Source organism: Aulonocara stuartgranti (assembly GCF_965226115.1).
Source record: "Aulonocara stuartgranti genome assembly, chromosome: 23".
NCBI lineage: Eukaryota > Metazoa > Chordata > Actinopteri > Cichliformes > Cichlidae > Aulonocara > Aulonocara stuartgranti.
In genome coordinates, this window is record NC_138958.1 from 27,284,992 (window position 1) to 27,301,014 (window position 16,023).

The 16,023-nt window shown below is 41.6% G+C and overlaps 1 long non-coding RNA gene across 1 annotated transcript in view; it reads right to left on the reverse strand.

Moving 5' to 3' along the window:
* Window positions 1-721: 721 nt before the first annotated feature.
* The window catches only part of LOC309699967, a 30,261-nt gene continuing 14,959 nt past the window's right edge, over window positions 722-16,023 (reverse strand). The window contains exons 2-3 of the long non-coding RNA XR_014274543.1: window positions 11,558-11,634; window positions 722-808 (exon numbers count right to left, since the gene is read on the reverse strand). This is a non-coding gene — a long non-coding RNA (uncharacterized lncRNA). The remainder of the gene's footprint in view (window positions 809-11,557; window positions 11,635-16,023) is intronic.

A 16,023-nucleotide genomic window follows, 5' to 3' on the forward strand; every position in this document is an offset into this window, starting at 1 on the left:
AAACCTAATAAAGTACTTTTTAGATCACAAATTGTTGGCAGTGTCTAAACCTGAAAGTGTCTTTTCAACCAAGTTATTTCAGTGCATAAATTTAAGCTTGGACTGGACGTGAAATTCAAAAGTGAGGCAAAAATAAAGAACTGCGAGCAAAACAAAGGTCCACATTGGAGAAGAAGCAGGATCTTCTTGCTGTTAACGCATGAAATGAGGGCACTAATCCACCAACCTCCTTAGAAGGCTGTGATCTGTAATCTTGCTCTGATGGTCTGACTATGAGCTGTGGTCTCTAAAACGGCCAACATCTGCGCTGCTTTTTGACTCTCCAGTGAAAGGAAATGCTAACATTTAGCTGCGGGAATAACACTTTACAGGCTAGAAGTTGTTTTATGGTATTTTACTCTTATGAATTAACAGTAATTAAATTATTAACTAACCCCCATTTTGATCTAATGTTGACAGTCATAACACAAACTTAAAAGCTGGTCCACGTCAGGCAAAGAAAACTAAAAACTTCAAATGGAGAAACATACAGTTTTGGGCAAGTGATAAACCAGAGACGCCTTCTTACACAACATCAAACTGCTAGTCTCTACCACCGTTGTCCATAACTCTCTGCGCCTATGACACACGAGACAAATCAAGTCAGTCTTGGTACAGTTTAGGTGTTTGGAAAAGACACGGCGGTCGTATCAGCTGGCCCTGATCACGACATTACTCAGGTCAACGCTGCATCTCCACCTCTGCTGCTAGATTTGCTCCGATCTCGGCCTCCCAATCCATCACATTCCCCATCCCATCGAACGTCCTCCTGTTACACAAAAAAGCAGAAAGAGCGCAAGGAAAAACAATCACTAAGAGAGATACAAAGGCTGATTTCATCCATCTTGCACCCTGAAGTAAATCTTTCTCAGGGAGCGGAGATCTATGCTCCTTTCCTCTCTCCATTTCAGAATTGCCTCGGAGCTCATCCATAACGGCTTTGCGGGCCCCCGGGTGCTCGGAGGGCCGGTCAGAGCAAACAGGGAATTGAATGAGGTGAAGGTAGACAGAAAGGAGACAGAAATGTCTCCTTGGAGGTCACACTGGCAAAATTGAAAGTCTCAGGTATAGTGGGGCCTGTCGGTTTAATAAAATGGATAGAATTTCCATTTACCCTCGGCACCCCCTCCTTAATGCATTGTTCTTGTAAGGGAGGGGCGCGAATGAGTCAGAGCCGAGGAATACACTTTATAGACACAAATAATCGTAAATTGGGAATGTCACCTTTAAGCCGAGGCATTTTTATTATTGTTAGTGGTGCTGCTGAGTGGGTTTGATGCTTTATTCTCTCAGGGATCCCTGTGTACCCGCACGGCCGCCCTCGCCGACATTTCTTCCCCACCTCCCCGCCATCTTTATCGGGCTCCTGGCGAAGGAGGAAGAGAAGAGCAACAAAGAGGGGACGTTAAGCTAACTTGTTTCTCCGCTGTCCAATACTTCTAGGTGACTGATGGCAGATGGCACGCTTTAAAATAAACCTATCCATTAATGCCACTCACTGTTCTTTACCCCGAGCGTTTTCTGCTGTCTGCAGGCCAGCCGGGTGCATCCTATCAGGGCCTGGCCTTTGCCATACAGGTGTAAGCTCTTTATTTACTGCTATTATTTGGATGTTACAAAGGCCCCTATCTGGTTTATGGTGGCGACTTTATAGATCCTCCCTTCCGCTGGAATATTAACTGTCTCTCCATGATTCAATATGAAAGCACAAAGGGCTCCTGGGAGCTGTAGAGCAGAGCGCCGGATACAGGTACTTGTCTAATTGAAGTCCCCTGAGCTTTGAGAGTATAGAACATATAAATTGGACAGATAGAGAATGCAGAAAGTATTGACAAATGTCTTAGTGTGCCTTTTATTTTTTTTTTTCCTTTTTTGTTTTTTTGCCCGCCCTCTGAAAGCTAGGCAGCAATACTAAGCAGCATCATTTCCCATTTGAGAGGACGCGGCACGGCCGAGTCAAGTCCGGGGAAATGGACAAAACAAAACATTCATATATTTAAATTAGATTTGCAACACTTGACTGACTCGTGCGCGTGAGTGTGCGCACGAGTCAGACAGAGACCTGTTTATTCCCCCTCTGTTTTGCATTATATGTGAGTGTCTGAGCAAATTAATGAAGGAGGCCCTCTGTATTTTTTCGGCTCCATGTTAATTGCAAGAAATAATATTAAGGATGTGTGATTCTTATGCCTGAGCATATTGTATTATAATAAGTTCAGTAACATTAGCAGGGAACACAGCTTATTAAGGAGAGGCAAGGTAGAGACTGGATAGAGACAGATTTAACTGTAATGTACCTAATCCTGAATATAGTATAAATTAGCATGCGAAACCCTATACAAGATTTGAATATTAATTGAAATATGCAGATGATGTATAGGGTTGTAATTATTGCTGATTTAGAAGTATAATTGGATGAAAACTTTTTTTTGTCTTGGTGGACTGTTCTAGCAATGTGCTGAGAGATTAATATGCATATTCATGGTTGAATCTGCTGAACTCTTATTACTGACAATTGGTTTAGAGAATCTGTTTGTGAGGCCGGGTTGAAAGGCTGAGCGAAGACAATAGAGAACTGGGGAGGATCGAGAGAAGCACGTGTTTCAGTGAGCGCCGAGGCAAAATGAAAAAATTTAAAACAATGGCTTTTTGAGCAAACAGGAGAAACGGGGCAATTGTGCATGCTTCACGTGTTTGGTGGCCATTTTCTTTTTTAATCGTTTGTGCCCGCATAGCCTTTGTACTGTTTCGATTTACTTGCTCTTGCATCCGTTTGATAAGGTAGAAAAACCGGAGAGAGTAGAGAATCCCACAGATGCCAAAAGTAATACAAGCGCAATTCCAAAAAAGCTGGGATCAAGTCAAAGTCAAGTCAAAGTCAAAAAGACTTTATTTATCCCCAAGGGGCAATTAAGATAGATGATACCTTGCCGACCATACATACAATACACAAACATCACATTGGGGAGACAGGTCAGGCTAGGTAGCACTGGCCGGTCGACCACATGAGCAGCGACCCGAACCGAAACAACGATGTTGCGTAAAATGACAATACAAACAGAATGCAATGATCTGCAAATCTCATAAATTCATATTTTATTAACAGTGGAATATGGAAAACATATCCAAAGTTTAAACTGAGACAATGTACCATTGTATTGAAAACAAAAATTCAAAGACAGCAACACAACTCAAACTGAGGAGATCAGCTGCTGGACTTTTTGTATAGTAATGCTGTCCCATCCAGTCCTCAGTTAATATGCCAAATGTCCCAGTGGTAGACAGGCCAGTTCAGCATCCAGAATGTGGACTCTAGCTCGTAGCAGTTCACAGTAATGTGAAGCTGTGGTAATAGCTGCTATCTGCAGCCTAGCATTGTGTTATATTAGGGTTTTGAGGTGTGATACCTTTGTGCATGTCCTTCCCTGAAAAAGACATTGTCTGGATGAAACTTGTTGCAAATCGTATAAACTTGCTTCCCAATAACCTCGCTTTGCTTCCCCTTTACATTTTACACTGTGTCTTAAAATTTTTTGGACCTGGAGCCGTAGATCTCTCCCAAGTTAAGTCATAATTCTGATTATAGCAGAGTTTTCTTGTGATGAGATTAAAGGTGAATTTTAGACTTTTATTCAACAGAAGTCAAAAATGGGTCTTTAAACTAGATCATACCTTCCAAATTACCTCTCTTTTGCGCATGAGGTCTTCTATCTCAAGATTTCCAGTTGGTCATGTGACACAGACACTATTGATGTATCATCACTTTCGAAGTTGAACATTATATTTTGCTGTTTTGAATCAAGATGAGACGAGTGGGGACACTGCATAATCTCTTACAGTGGAATTATACCTCTCTTTTAAATCTATGCTGTAGGCACGCCAAACCCCTCTGAAACCCTACGCCGTAACTTACTTAGGAGGCTCAGAAGGTAGAGCGGGTCACCTATTAATCAGCAGGTCAGTGGTTTGATCCCGAGCTTCTGCAATCTGCATGATACAGAAACCCAAGTTTCCCCCTATGCATTCACCATAGAATGAGGGTGTGTGTGAATTTCAGACAAGGCGCTTCGGCTTGTAATGGAAAATCCCTCTATGAATGTGTGTGTGCCAGTCGGTTTGCTCGATGTGCACCTTCTTGTGAGCCACAAAGACTGATTAGCCTCCTATGCCCAGTTGCTTACTTAAGTTTTCAAAACAACTGGAAGAAAATGGATCAACTGAAAGATAGAAACTCCACTGAAAACTACAGTTTTGGCCATGAGATTTCAGATTGACTCAAGTACATCATGCACAGTTATAATGTTGTCAACATCATTGGTCACTTGTGTAGGCTACGTTGTGTGCTCTACATTGATTCAGTGCAGGAGTCTACATCAAGCTTAAGATAACTATGACTTACTAAATAAGTCCCCATAAACTCATCACGAAAGCGTTTACATAGATGAGGGCTGAGGGCCATTTTTCCATAGACTTCTGCAGGCCTGAAAGACTTTTTGCGACCATAGGTGTCATCCCCTAGTGGCCATTAAAATGAATGCAGCTCTGAGACATTGGAGGGCATGTTTATGCTTCATATCATCTATGGTCTGCCACAGAGAGTGGAAATTCCACATATAGAGTGGTATGTGTGAATCTGGTGACCCCGAGATGAACTTGACAGATAGACAGTTTTCTCAGGGTACTCCGTCTTCCTTCCACAGTACAAAGACTTGGATCGAAAAGGTGAATTTGAATTGGCAGTAGGCATGAATGTAAAAGTATAAATCTGTTGACTCCAGTTTCGACACGAATCTGCATACGTTTTTAAGGAAATAGATAGATGCATCAGTCCTTTTAATATCAAGCTACCTTGGTTGCATCCAGTGTCACATTCAAGGTAGAGGAACACACTGTCTTCTACTAAATGGCTGATAAATTTGTCAAGATGGATGCAAACATCTTTCACATGGCAGCTCTGAACTGCACGCAATATTAACATTCATGTTGTTCAAAGGTTTAAGTACACGTTGGATCACATGTAGAGATGCTTCACCTCTCACCTGCTTGCACCCTGCGTAACTGTTTGAAATATGCTTTTCGTCTTCTTCTCTTGTCTTCTTCCCAGCAAACTTCATGAGTCATGACAGGCAGGTTGGTCTTAATGCGACCCACCGGAAACCGCTCCCGCGACCTCGGCTGTCTAGAGCTGCTCAGCAGCCCTCCCTGCCCGCCTCCCCTTGTCACACAAAAGAGAAACGCTGAAGGACCTCCGCTAACTCTTGTCAGAGCTGTCACGCACTCTCCCGCCGCCTCAGTCTTGACAAGCGGTTGGCTGAAATACCCGCCGAGACCTGCCGCCCCGCTCCCCCTCCCCTCCTCTGGCATCATTACCTCCTTATTTTATATGCTGATTTATTTCATATCACCGTCTTTTCCTGACTCCCTGTTCTCTTTCAAACTTTTCCCAGAGCTCGAGATGGGAGCCTTGTTACTCCGAAATGCCTAAAAATACAATTAAAAGGCTTTGACCCAAATAGCAGTGCTGACCACAACGTAACCCCGGCCGTCCCTGGTGGTGTCCATACGTGATCCCACCATCTCAACCTTCCCCCACCCCCAAATATCCACTCCTGTTTCTGCATGCAGATGATAAGAAAAAGGAAGAAGAAGTCCCTCATCAAGTCAGAGCTCTGAGACCTGCTCTCAGCCACTAAGGGGCCCTTGCAAGTCTGCTTTTGATATACTGGCAAAGGAAGATTCGTAAGAAGTTTGCATGAAGTTTGAATGGCATGCTTAATGATATAACCTGTAGGTCACATGGCTTTCACAGTACATATGCAAACATAAAAGACAAAGACCCTGTTTGTACTGTCTTTTTCTACTGACTTTGACTCCTTTCCTTTTGGAGCATACCTAGGACATAACAGAATAGTACACCATGAAAATGAGTGCACAAATTGTTTGTGTGAGATCCTTGGGTTCACGTTATGGGAATCTTAATGACAGCATCTCCTTTTAGCGCTCTAGGAAAGGAGATATTCGATAACCTCGCATGCAAAATCCATCATTTGCACATACAAACTTATTTGCACTCATTGCACAGCTTCTCTTTCTCCCTTTTTCTCTTATCTCCAATTGCCTCAGAACTGAGCCAGTCACCTTGATACACTCACCGCCAGAAACGCTCACACAATCCACCCACAGGAAATGTTAAACGCCTCAAAATGTCCCTGGTAACATTAAAGAGAGCATTTCAAGGACACAGGAAGTATCCTAAATGCGCACAGAGTGATCACTGTATGCTGAGTTTATTTGTAATGACAATGTGAAAAGAAAAGTTGCATCTCGCAGCTTCAAGTGTGATTCTGTAAAACAACAACTCACGCCTTATTGACAGTTTGGGTTTGAGGCCGCTCTCAGTGACACGGCAGCGTCGCTTTCCGTGTGTTTACTGTTGGTTTTTGCATGTATGTTGATATAAGAGACGTGGGAGCTCTGTATTTGTTTAGTCGGTCTGGCGGCCATGCCGATTTCATGATAAATATTAGAGCTCAAATATGTGAGTAGGGCATTTATTGAAAGTGATCACTCCAAACATTGTTTGTTTGTCTGCAAAATTGCAGCGGCCTCTTTTCGTCAGCCGGGTTATGAGAAATTTCTCTCCAAAGCAGCCCAAATGTAACCAATTCGATCCGTGTTTGTTTTTTGCCTTTTCGAGACTGTTTGTCAATGTTTAGAAGAGCTTGTGTGGAAGTGTGTGCGGGGACGGGGAGGGGGGGCGGGGGGTGGGTTACACATGTGCGTAACGATGATAGCTACACTACACGGGGAAAAACAAACACCTCAAGAGACCCATATATATCCACTTGCAGGGAAGTTTTATAAACCAGAGCGCAGTACATTTATACGCCCACTCCTTTTCTTTTTCTCCCCCCCCCCCCCCCCCCCCCTTCTCTGCACGGGATTACAAGGTGGTCAGGCTCTGCCAAGAATCCTCTAGGTGCAGCGCAAAGGGAGTGAGAGCAATGTGTGTGAGAAAAAAGCCAAACTACGTGACTTTGGAGTCCAATGGGTGGGGGTGGGAAACAGGAGGGGGGCCTGAGAGGCCGGAAATGGAGAGGAAAGACCAAGGAGCAGTGGGAGACTGACCTTTTACAAGACAGCTGTTCTCTCTCAGGTGCTTGTTCTCAGCATATCTGCAGCCCTTTTTTTTAAACCCCCCTTTTTTACATTAGTCATTATTTGGTCCCACGGGATGGAGAATAGGAAGGAGTGTTTAATGTGGCAGGAAGCAAAAACTACACTCTTACAAATGCTTGTGACCCCCTTCAGGAGAGCACACAGCTGAGACACAAGCTCGGTGAATGTGTAACACAATAATATCAACACTTTTCTCTCTTAATATAGCTCTAAATATGCATGGATCTGTATCCTTTTGTCTTTTATCTGTTTTGGAAGCATTTTATCCAAAGAAAGACACGCAGAAAAAAGTCCCTCTGCTGGACTCGGACCAGCAGTTCTATCCAGCACAGTAGCAGTCTAACAGTCTAAGATCGGGCAGCCTGCACTTATTCCCAGGGCGTCCAATACTGCTGTTGTGCCGATTGTTGGGGTTGTTATTGAATTACTTAATTTTTTACACTACTGATTACATTTGCGTTACCCTGTACAATGCCCTGAAACACATTGTCACATAGTTACCAGTTAAATATATTAACTATAGCTTACAGACCCACACACTAACACAAATTGCTATCCTGATGAGGACACAGGTAGGCTCTTTTGTTTTGCTGTGTTGTCAGCTTTGCATTCACACATTAAAACTATGTTGAAAAAAATCACAGGGCCCAAAGAAGCGATTGCCACAGTGATTCTACTGCAGGAAGATGTACAGGAAGAAACGGAGGCTCCAACACCGACTCTTCATCACTGCCTTTCTTACCTTTAAAAGTTTTGGCTCTGGCTGCTGGGTTTGTTGCTGCATGTCAGCATGCTGTCTGTGCAGATGTCCACAAAGAACCAAAGTCGTGTTAGCAGTAATGTGGTATCTGTCCTGGATGCGGCCTCCACGTTACCATAACGCTGTTGTCCTTTTGTGCAATAAAGATAAAAGTTATGACTATGTCTCTGCTACTGAAAAGCGAAGTGGCAACAACTATCGTTTGAGAGAATACTTCAGCAGCTATCTAGAAGTGACTGTGTGATAACGTTGTGATGTAACAGATAATGAAGCACCTTTGGAGTGCAGACCACATACTTTCTGATCTTTTCTTTTCCACTTGTATCAGTTTGCTTGGCTAACTTTATGATGTCCTGATACTGACTAATTGGCAGAAACTCCACTCAGAAGGTAAAAATCAGTCTAACTGTAATATTAGTGCATAAACTGCCTCTAAAATGGCAACATATTCCAAGCATGCTTGTTTTATGAGTGTACTAAAGGAGTCAGAGGGGATTTGTTCAGTGCAAGGAAAAGGCATTAGGTGATACGGCGCACCTCATCTCCGGCAAGCTCTCCAGGTTACAACAGCACAGGGAGGGGAAGGGGATTTTTTTTTCTTCCCCCCCTGCGAAAGTCTTCAATCTTGTGAAGCCTGAGGGGCTGAGTAGGTGTTTAATTATTAAAGGTGTTTGAACAAAAGGCTATTCTAAGCCTGCTGGAGCCACCAACTGGACATTCTCCTCAGTGTTTGATGGATGACTACCTTCAGAAATAGTCTGTTTCCTTCACCATGTTAGTGTTAAATTACCCCAAAAGACTCCCAGAGACCCGCGCTGTCTTTCCTCCTTGTTAAAGAAGGATATCCTCACATTTGTGGTGTTTCACAGACGCAGCAACATGCTGTGTTTACTACTAAAGGTGAACACAAAGATTTATCAGCTCAGGCGGTAATGCTTGACCATACAGTCATTTGGAAAATTCAGTTTATGTTGCAACTTTAATGCTGCCTGAGTCAAATTTTAGAGGTGACTACAAGTGCCACAATTGGAATGCTGTAAAGGCTTATTTCTGTATTCTTACCACATGCAGCCAGTGTTAAGATTAAAGACAATCGGTTTTTAAATTTTACGCTGAATCCAATCAGTATTACACACAAACTTTATTAAAGATCTTCTGTTTCAACTTGTGTAGAACTGTAGAAAACTGAGTAAGATGCAGTTTAGTTTCTCTTTATATCTTTTGGTTATTTTAAAACTAGTCCTTTAAATCCAGCCACAATTTACCTTTGCCTTAAAACAGCAAATTACCTTTTTTCCCCCATACTGAAGTTCAGTGTTTTGTTGACTCAACTTTGTCAACTTTGTTGCTGTACAGCTATACCACTTTGCTCCTGGCATAATCATTGCAGCCAGGAGGTGAATGCAATTGTGACTTGTAACAGAGAATTTCTGTAAACATGGGCAAATATGCAGTCCCAGAACTTCCTGTTTTGTAGGGAACGCGACTCAACGTAGTTCAGAATGAATAGGGAACTGTGGAGTCGCACAACCAGTCCTGAAAGGCAAATTTTGCCCCAGCAAGAGGACCTAAGGTATTATTAGCCAGAAGAAAGACAAAGGTACACAAATATATCAAATTATTACCTGTTTGTTATAAAAGATTTAATCCAATTTTTATTTTTAACCTAAATATCTGGCATGATCACATCATGCATGTTTTTGGTAGACAAATATGTTCTTCAATCCAACAAGGCAGAGATTGAGCACACTCTGGTTTTATTAGCTGTCTTCACAAAAAAGTACCAGCCATGATTTATCAAAACAAATTCCAAACAAGCTGTAAAAAAAGAGGAGCCTATTAAAGAGTAATGGAAGCAAAGCAACAAACATAAAAAGATCACATAAAAAGACTGGCATCAGGAAAAATTAATAAAACATAACACATAGGAGCAAGTCTATGAAAGTGAGTTTCAGAAGAGACTTTAAAAGATGATCGTGAGTTAGCTAAACGCTCACTGTTCAGGTTGGACTAAAGCAAAGGAACTCTTCCACATTGGGCTTTTAGATGGCAATAGTGAATGATCAGGCTTTTGTCTTTCCAAAAAAAGTTGCATTAAACAGAAAGCATTATTGCAAACTGATTTAGCCTCAGATTCACTGGCCAGCAGGTTTATTTTGGGCTGGTAAAACTGCATGACATCAGTGTCAAGAGTTGCAAGAACCAGAAAACCGGACTTGAACCTATAATCCTTTCTGTAATCTGTGACATCAAGAATATGGTCAGGGATGATTAACATCTGGGCAAAGGCAACAACTGCCCCAGACCACTGTGGGGTACAAAAGCCCCACAATTACAGTCAACTGTCTTTTGGAAAATACATCAAACAAAATTGCCACATGAAGGTACAAAAGTACAAAGAATCTAACTAAAATCAATTTTGGCAATGTCTTAGGTTTCTTTTGGATTAGTTATAATTTTAATGCAAAGTTATTCTGCCAAACCTGCAGTGAATCGTCTGTAATATCAGGAAAATAACTTGTTTTTCACAAAATGTGCTCTTAGATGAAATGCAGGTCATGTAACCCTGAAAGAGATCCTCCTTCAAAAAACAGACACTTCATAATTCTGGTGTTTTCTGGGCAGTTCCTGATGAAATAAATGAGTTGTTTGAATTACCACTTAATAACAGGGTTGGAGCAGATTTCTGGAGACGAGGTTCCCCTGTGGTCGCTGGACTATAGGTTTAGACTGATGTTTCCACAAATTAAAAATCCACCCAACCCTTGTGAAATCAGCCTGTGGTGTGCCAATACCTGCTCAGTCAGGACTCCTGGGTCAGTAAAATTCCAGGTTGGAAAAATGTTAACAGAGCCTTCGACACTTTCTGGTTTTAGAAAATGAAGGGAGTCCAGGAGAAGCATTTGAGGGTTACGGTTTATTTTCCTACCTCTGAGAAACTCAAGGAAAGTAAGTTATTTCACCCGCTGTCTGTGTCAATCAGAGACAGATAACTGAACAATATGCCAAAGAAACCATAGCTCATTTGGTCAGTGTGTAAAGATAAAACGTTTACTTAAATAGTGTCTTTCTTAATTTGTGATCCTGAGACATGTCTTTAAAGTGTATATGCAATACTTAGAAGCTTTTGTACTGCTAAAGTGTTATGAATGAAATGTAATGAAATGCAAAATGCTACCATCCTTAACTGTCAGCTGTCTCTAATAGAAATAAGAAATTTGTTTAATTTGCCTCAAAGCCTCCATTCTGCTCACCTACAAAGCCAACACAACAAAACATGAGCTAAAGTTAACTTAGCTTTAGCACACATTAACAAGCAAGCTATCCATAGCTGGCTAGTTTGGTTGGCTTTTTTCATATCACTATTAATCTGCAGCACGTTTTAAAGCTCAGTTTTTGAAACCTTACGATGTAACTACAGCCCATCGGCTCACCGTTTGCCAAACACCAAATATTTGAACGAGTCACAAAAGAATCACTCTGAGACTAACAAAGATTTAAATGAGTGCATGAAGATGAGGAGCAGAAATTTTTCACAGCGAGCAATCCAAACCATGCAGTAGTATATTAATGACTAACCTTGTGCTGGGGAAGGATTATCTCAGTTGCTCTCCTCACTGAAGTTTGGTCCGTTTTCAGGAGGAATGTGAAGTTAGCTGGAAAAACAAAAGTTATTTTTCACAAAGTAGTTTTTCATGGCTGTTTTGCGTGCTTTCCAGTAGCGCTCTTAAGAAATGCCAGTGGACATTCTAAACAGAGCATGATTAAATGGTAGCATTTTACAGGATCCATACCACTCTAAACATGGCTCAAACGGGATGGCTGCCACTACATTGATGTGACTGACTACAAATCGATTCTCCACTCATGAAATTGGGGCACATGATGCTATGTCTGCATAATAAAAGAAGGGTTTGTACTGTAGGAATTCAAAAACTTTAATATATAACAACTCTATTACCAGTTTGCTTTTTGTACAGGTCTGTGTAATGGCAGCGTGATTTGACTGAAATCTCTGATCTTATCTGATTATTCTCTCTGAATTATTCTTAGTCACTACAATAGTTCATCCAACTAATTTGGTTTCTTTTGAAGGTAACATTGTAATGTTTATCCAGTTGAATTGAGGTTTGGAAATGTGTTTGGAAAGGGTTAAGGATGTTTGGAAGCAGCATATTCCATTAATATTAATTACAAGGCACTATATGCATGACATTATGATTGGAAGCTGAGCCCCCCTAAAAGTTTGTACCTACAATCGCCCCTGGAAAGCAAGTAGTACCAGCAACAACTAATAACCAGGCCTCATAGTGACTGGAGGCTACTGCTAGCATAAGCTGTAGAGAAGTGAGGAAGAGATGAATAAAGGGGAAATTCACGTGGTAAATAGACGGAGGAATATAATTGGGAAGAGAGGGGTTGGGTTAAAATACATGGCTACTTTGACCATGAAGCACTGTTAATAGCTAAATTGTAGCTTTTAGTTATTGTCACACGCTGCACCTAAGAACTAAGCCAACGACAACCGTATCAACCTGATTAAAATTTGTTTCAATATAAATAATCAAACAAAATGGAATATATACACATAGTATATGTATACAGGATATACGTGGTTATATATTTATAGACCAAAATGACAATGCCGAGTTTTTTGTCCCAGTCCAAGCCTGATTCTCTGCCAGACAATTTGTGAAAAAGTCTTTAGTGAATAGGAGGGTTCCTCTGGCTACAAATGTATCAGCTTTAGCACATTATCTAATTTTAGCCAACATTAACCAGGAAAAAAGGACGACATCTGCAAGGGATTTAACTCATTGACAGACTTTCTTTTTAGTTTTGTAGTAAAAAAAACAACAACAATAAATCTCCAAAGCTAATGATAGCTAAGACTAGCATGCTTGCTAAGGCGGATAATTGCTAAAGCAAGATTTGATTGGAAAAAGTGTGTTAGTTTACCTAAAAAATATTAATAAATTATATCTTAATTGTGAATATTACATGATTGTCCAGTAAAAATACCACATAGAAACAAAAAAATTAAATAAAAAGGAAAGCAAGAAAGTTAAACTCACTCACTATGTTGGGTAGCTAACTACTCAGCTACATTGTTAGATATGCTAACATAAAAAAGAAAAAAAAAGTTATTTTATCTAATAGAAGCCTTTTATGGCAACATGGGTGATTTCAGGCCTAAACAGAGGTAACAATCTGTATTTGATTTAGCTAAAAGAATCCTAACCCAGGTGTTTTTCATCTGGCTAATGTTGCCTTATGCTACTAGAGATGACATCTGGAACTAAATTCCATTTGATGGATTTAGATTTCATTTTAAGCTGTTAAATATCTCCAAAATATATTAATAGTACATTTTACTTATTAAAAAGTGGAATGATGTAATTTTTTATTCGTAGCTATAACATGTAGGACAGTTCTAAATATACTGCCTGGCCATCTTTGGTGTAATGGGAAGGCCTCTGAGCTGCTTTGATAAATTTAACCATTAAGAAAGAAAAAAAAAAACTCGCACTTATCACAATTTGAGTGCAATATGGGCCATTACTTCTCAGTTACGATAACATCGTTCTCACCAAAGAGCCTGTTGTGATCAAGGAGCATGGCAACACTGCTACACTGCCTTCAAATAGTGCAGAAAACATGAGCACCGAGACAAATATGGGTTGGAAACAGGCCAAAGGTTTAGCCTGGTCATCTAAACCACTTAATATGGAAGAAAAGCTGAAAGTAAGCACACCTTAAATGTTGGTAATATTCCCCTGATGTTCAGGAATTTGATCTGTAAACAGATATTTTTTCAGTTTGCTATATTCCCAGATCTTAACACTGAGTTTCCATTACTGAATCCAGTGACTGCCAAAACATTTGCAATCAAGTAAAATCAAACTCTGAACAGAATATTTGAGCCTTTAATTCATATTTTGACAGTTTAAGCAGCAGTGTTTGTACAACATGTGTTTAAAATATGTTGTGTTTAAGGCAGTTTGACAGAGTTTATTGTTTTAAAAATCATAAGATATGAGAGCGGTTGTGCAGCTGGAGCTTTTATTCCTGTACTTGTGACAAGTCTACTGCCTGTGACAGTGGTGTGCCAAGCGGGCCACCGTTCCCTGCTAATAGACTCTGAAAGCTTCAGTGGAGAACTTCAGCTCTGACACCGGCACACCACAACAGCGTGGCCTCGAGGGAGAACCTAGCTTCAAACTACCTCTCTGCCTGGACCTGTACTTTCTCCACGAGACAGTATGTGTTTGGAGGCTGGGGTCGTACTCGCCTTGACCAAAGGCTGACTGCTCGCCCCGGGCCCCGGGCGTCAGTGTCAGGGAGAGGTGAATCGAACTATCTCCACTTGCAAATCTATCCCCCGGGACCCTGGAGCCCTCGCACCATCCCCACCTCCTCTCCCACCTCTTGCAAAACATCCTTTTAGAGGGGGTCCAGCGGCCATTATGTCCCTCCTCACCTCTTTCGCCACACCAGCGGGGCGCTATCTGAGGGGAGGAGAGGTGCGACCACGCCACTAATCTCTCGCTCTGAGTTGCCCTGGCCATGTCACTCTCCTCCACGGCTCTCCAAGGACGGCTACCTCCACAGTCAAGGTGACACAGAGTTTAGTTTTTCCTGCAGCCAGCATGGACACAGACCTGGACTACCAGGGGTTTATGAATTACAGGCCTTGCTTAAGTGGTAATTTAGGCAGGAATTAAGGGATAACGTGTATTTCAAGAGAGGAAATCCTTTGAGTTTCCTTTTATAATAGAGCACCTACCTCACAGTGGGTAATTGGAGCCAGATGTTGCTCCATGCAGCATTAAAAAGCACCGGCCTTTCTTTTTATTTTTTTTCCACCCCTTTCCTCTTCCCTGAAACATCTTGAAATTCTGTCATCATACCGGCTTTTGTGCGCCTTTGCGCTCGCGTACACTCCTGCGTCTGTGCCACATAATCACATTAGTTAGATTTAATCTAAGAAGAGGCAAATTATGCGCTTTTCCCATCAAATTTAGCTGCATGACGAGCGGCGTGAATCAGTGAGTGAGTGCAACCTATCCCAGAGTGCTTTGCATGGATGGCACAGGACTGGGAGAAGGAGACGGAGAGGGGAGCTGCAGGATGAAAGGGAAACACTAATAATGTCTCACATGTGTACTGGCAAATTGTCTGCTAACACCGGCAAGCAACACTAGATGGGAACGTGGCGGCAGCCTCCTAATAAGCAGCATGCACTATTTATGATCATAAACCAAGGGCAGGGAGGGTGAGCGCTGTCAAAATAAAAAAACATGTCAATCTTAGCTCCCCACTGTTGCCTGAGCTCGTTGCCTGTCTGTTAACGAATTTTTTTTTTCTCTCCGTGTTTGCCTATGATGTACAAAGGCGGGAAAAATCACATCAAACCCGCAGATTTCTTAAACTTCTACATGTCTGAAAAGGGCAGGCGAGGAGGGGGTGCTGGAAATCAAAGGGAATATCAAAGTTGGGAGAAGTACGGGAATACGTCTGTGAGAAAGTAAATATTTTGTCCTAATGGTTTGTGTGTTTGAGAAAAGCGCATGTGATGAAAACCAGAGATATACATGTCGGTGCAGTCGGCAGAAAGCTAGGTGGGGAAGTACACTTAGGTGAAGAAAAAAAAATGAGGCCAAGCTTCATTTTAATACTTCATAGGGCATTGAAAATTCTCTCTGAATTTCCCTAACTTCTCCCCACTCTCTGCAATTATGCATGTTTATTCATTTTGATTAACAACGATGAAAAGTCGTGTCCGCCACGAGCCTCGCATAAGAACGTTTGTGCCACTGAGCAAAGTGACAAGCCATCAGAAGTGCATGAAAGCCCCACTCCTCCTCCTCTTCTTCTTTTTCTTCTTCTTCATACCTACTAAAAACAGCAGGTAACTAAAGCTGTGTGAATATTTTACAGGTCTCGCAGGACGACATTCAAAGATATCTACAGTCCTCGAGAAAAGTTGATTTGAGCTTGTGTGACACGAGAAACACGTTGATTAGTTGCCTTGGGCCCTGAAT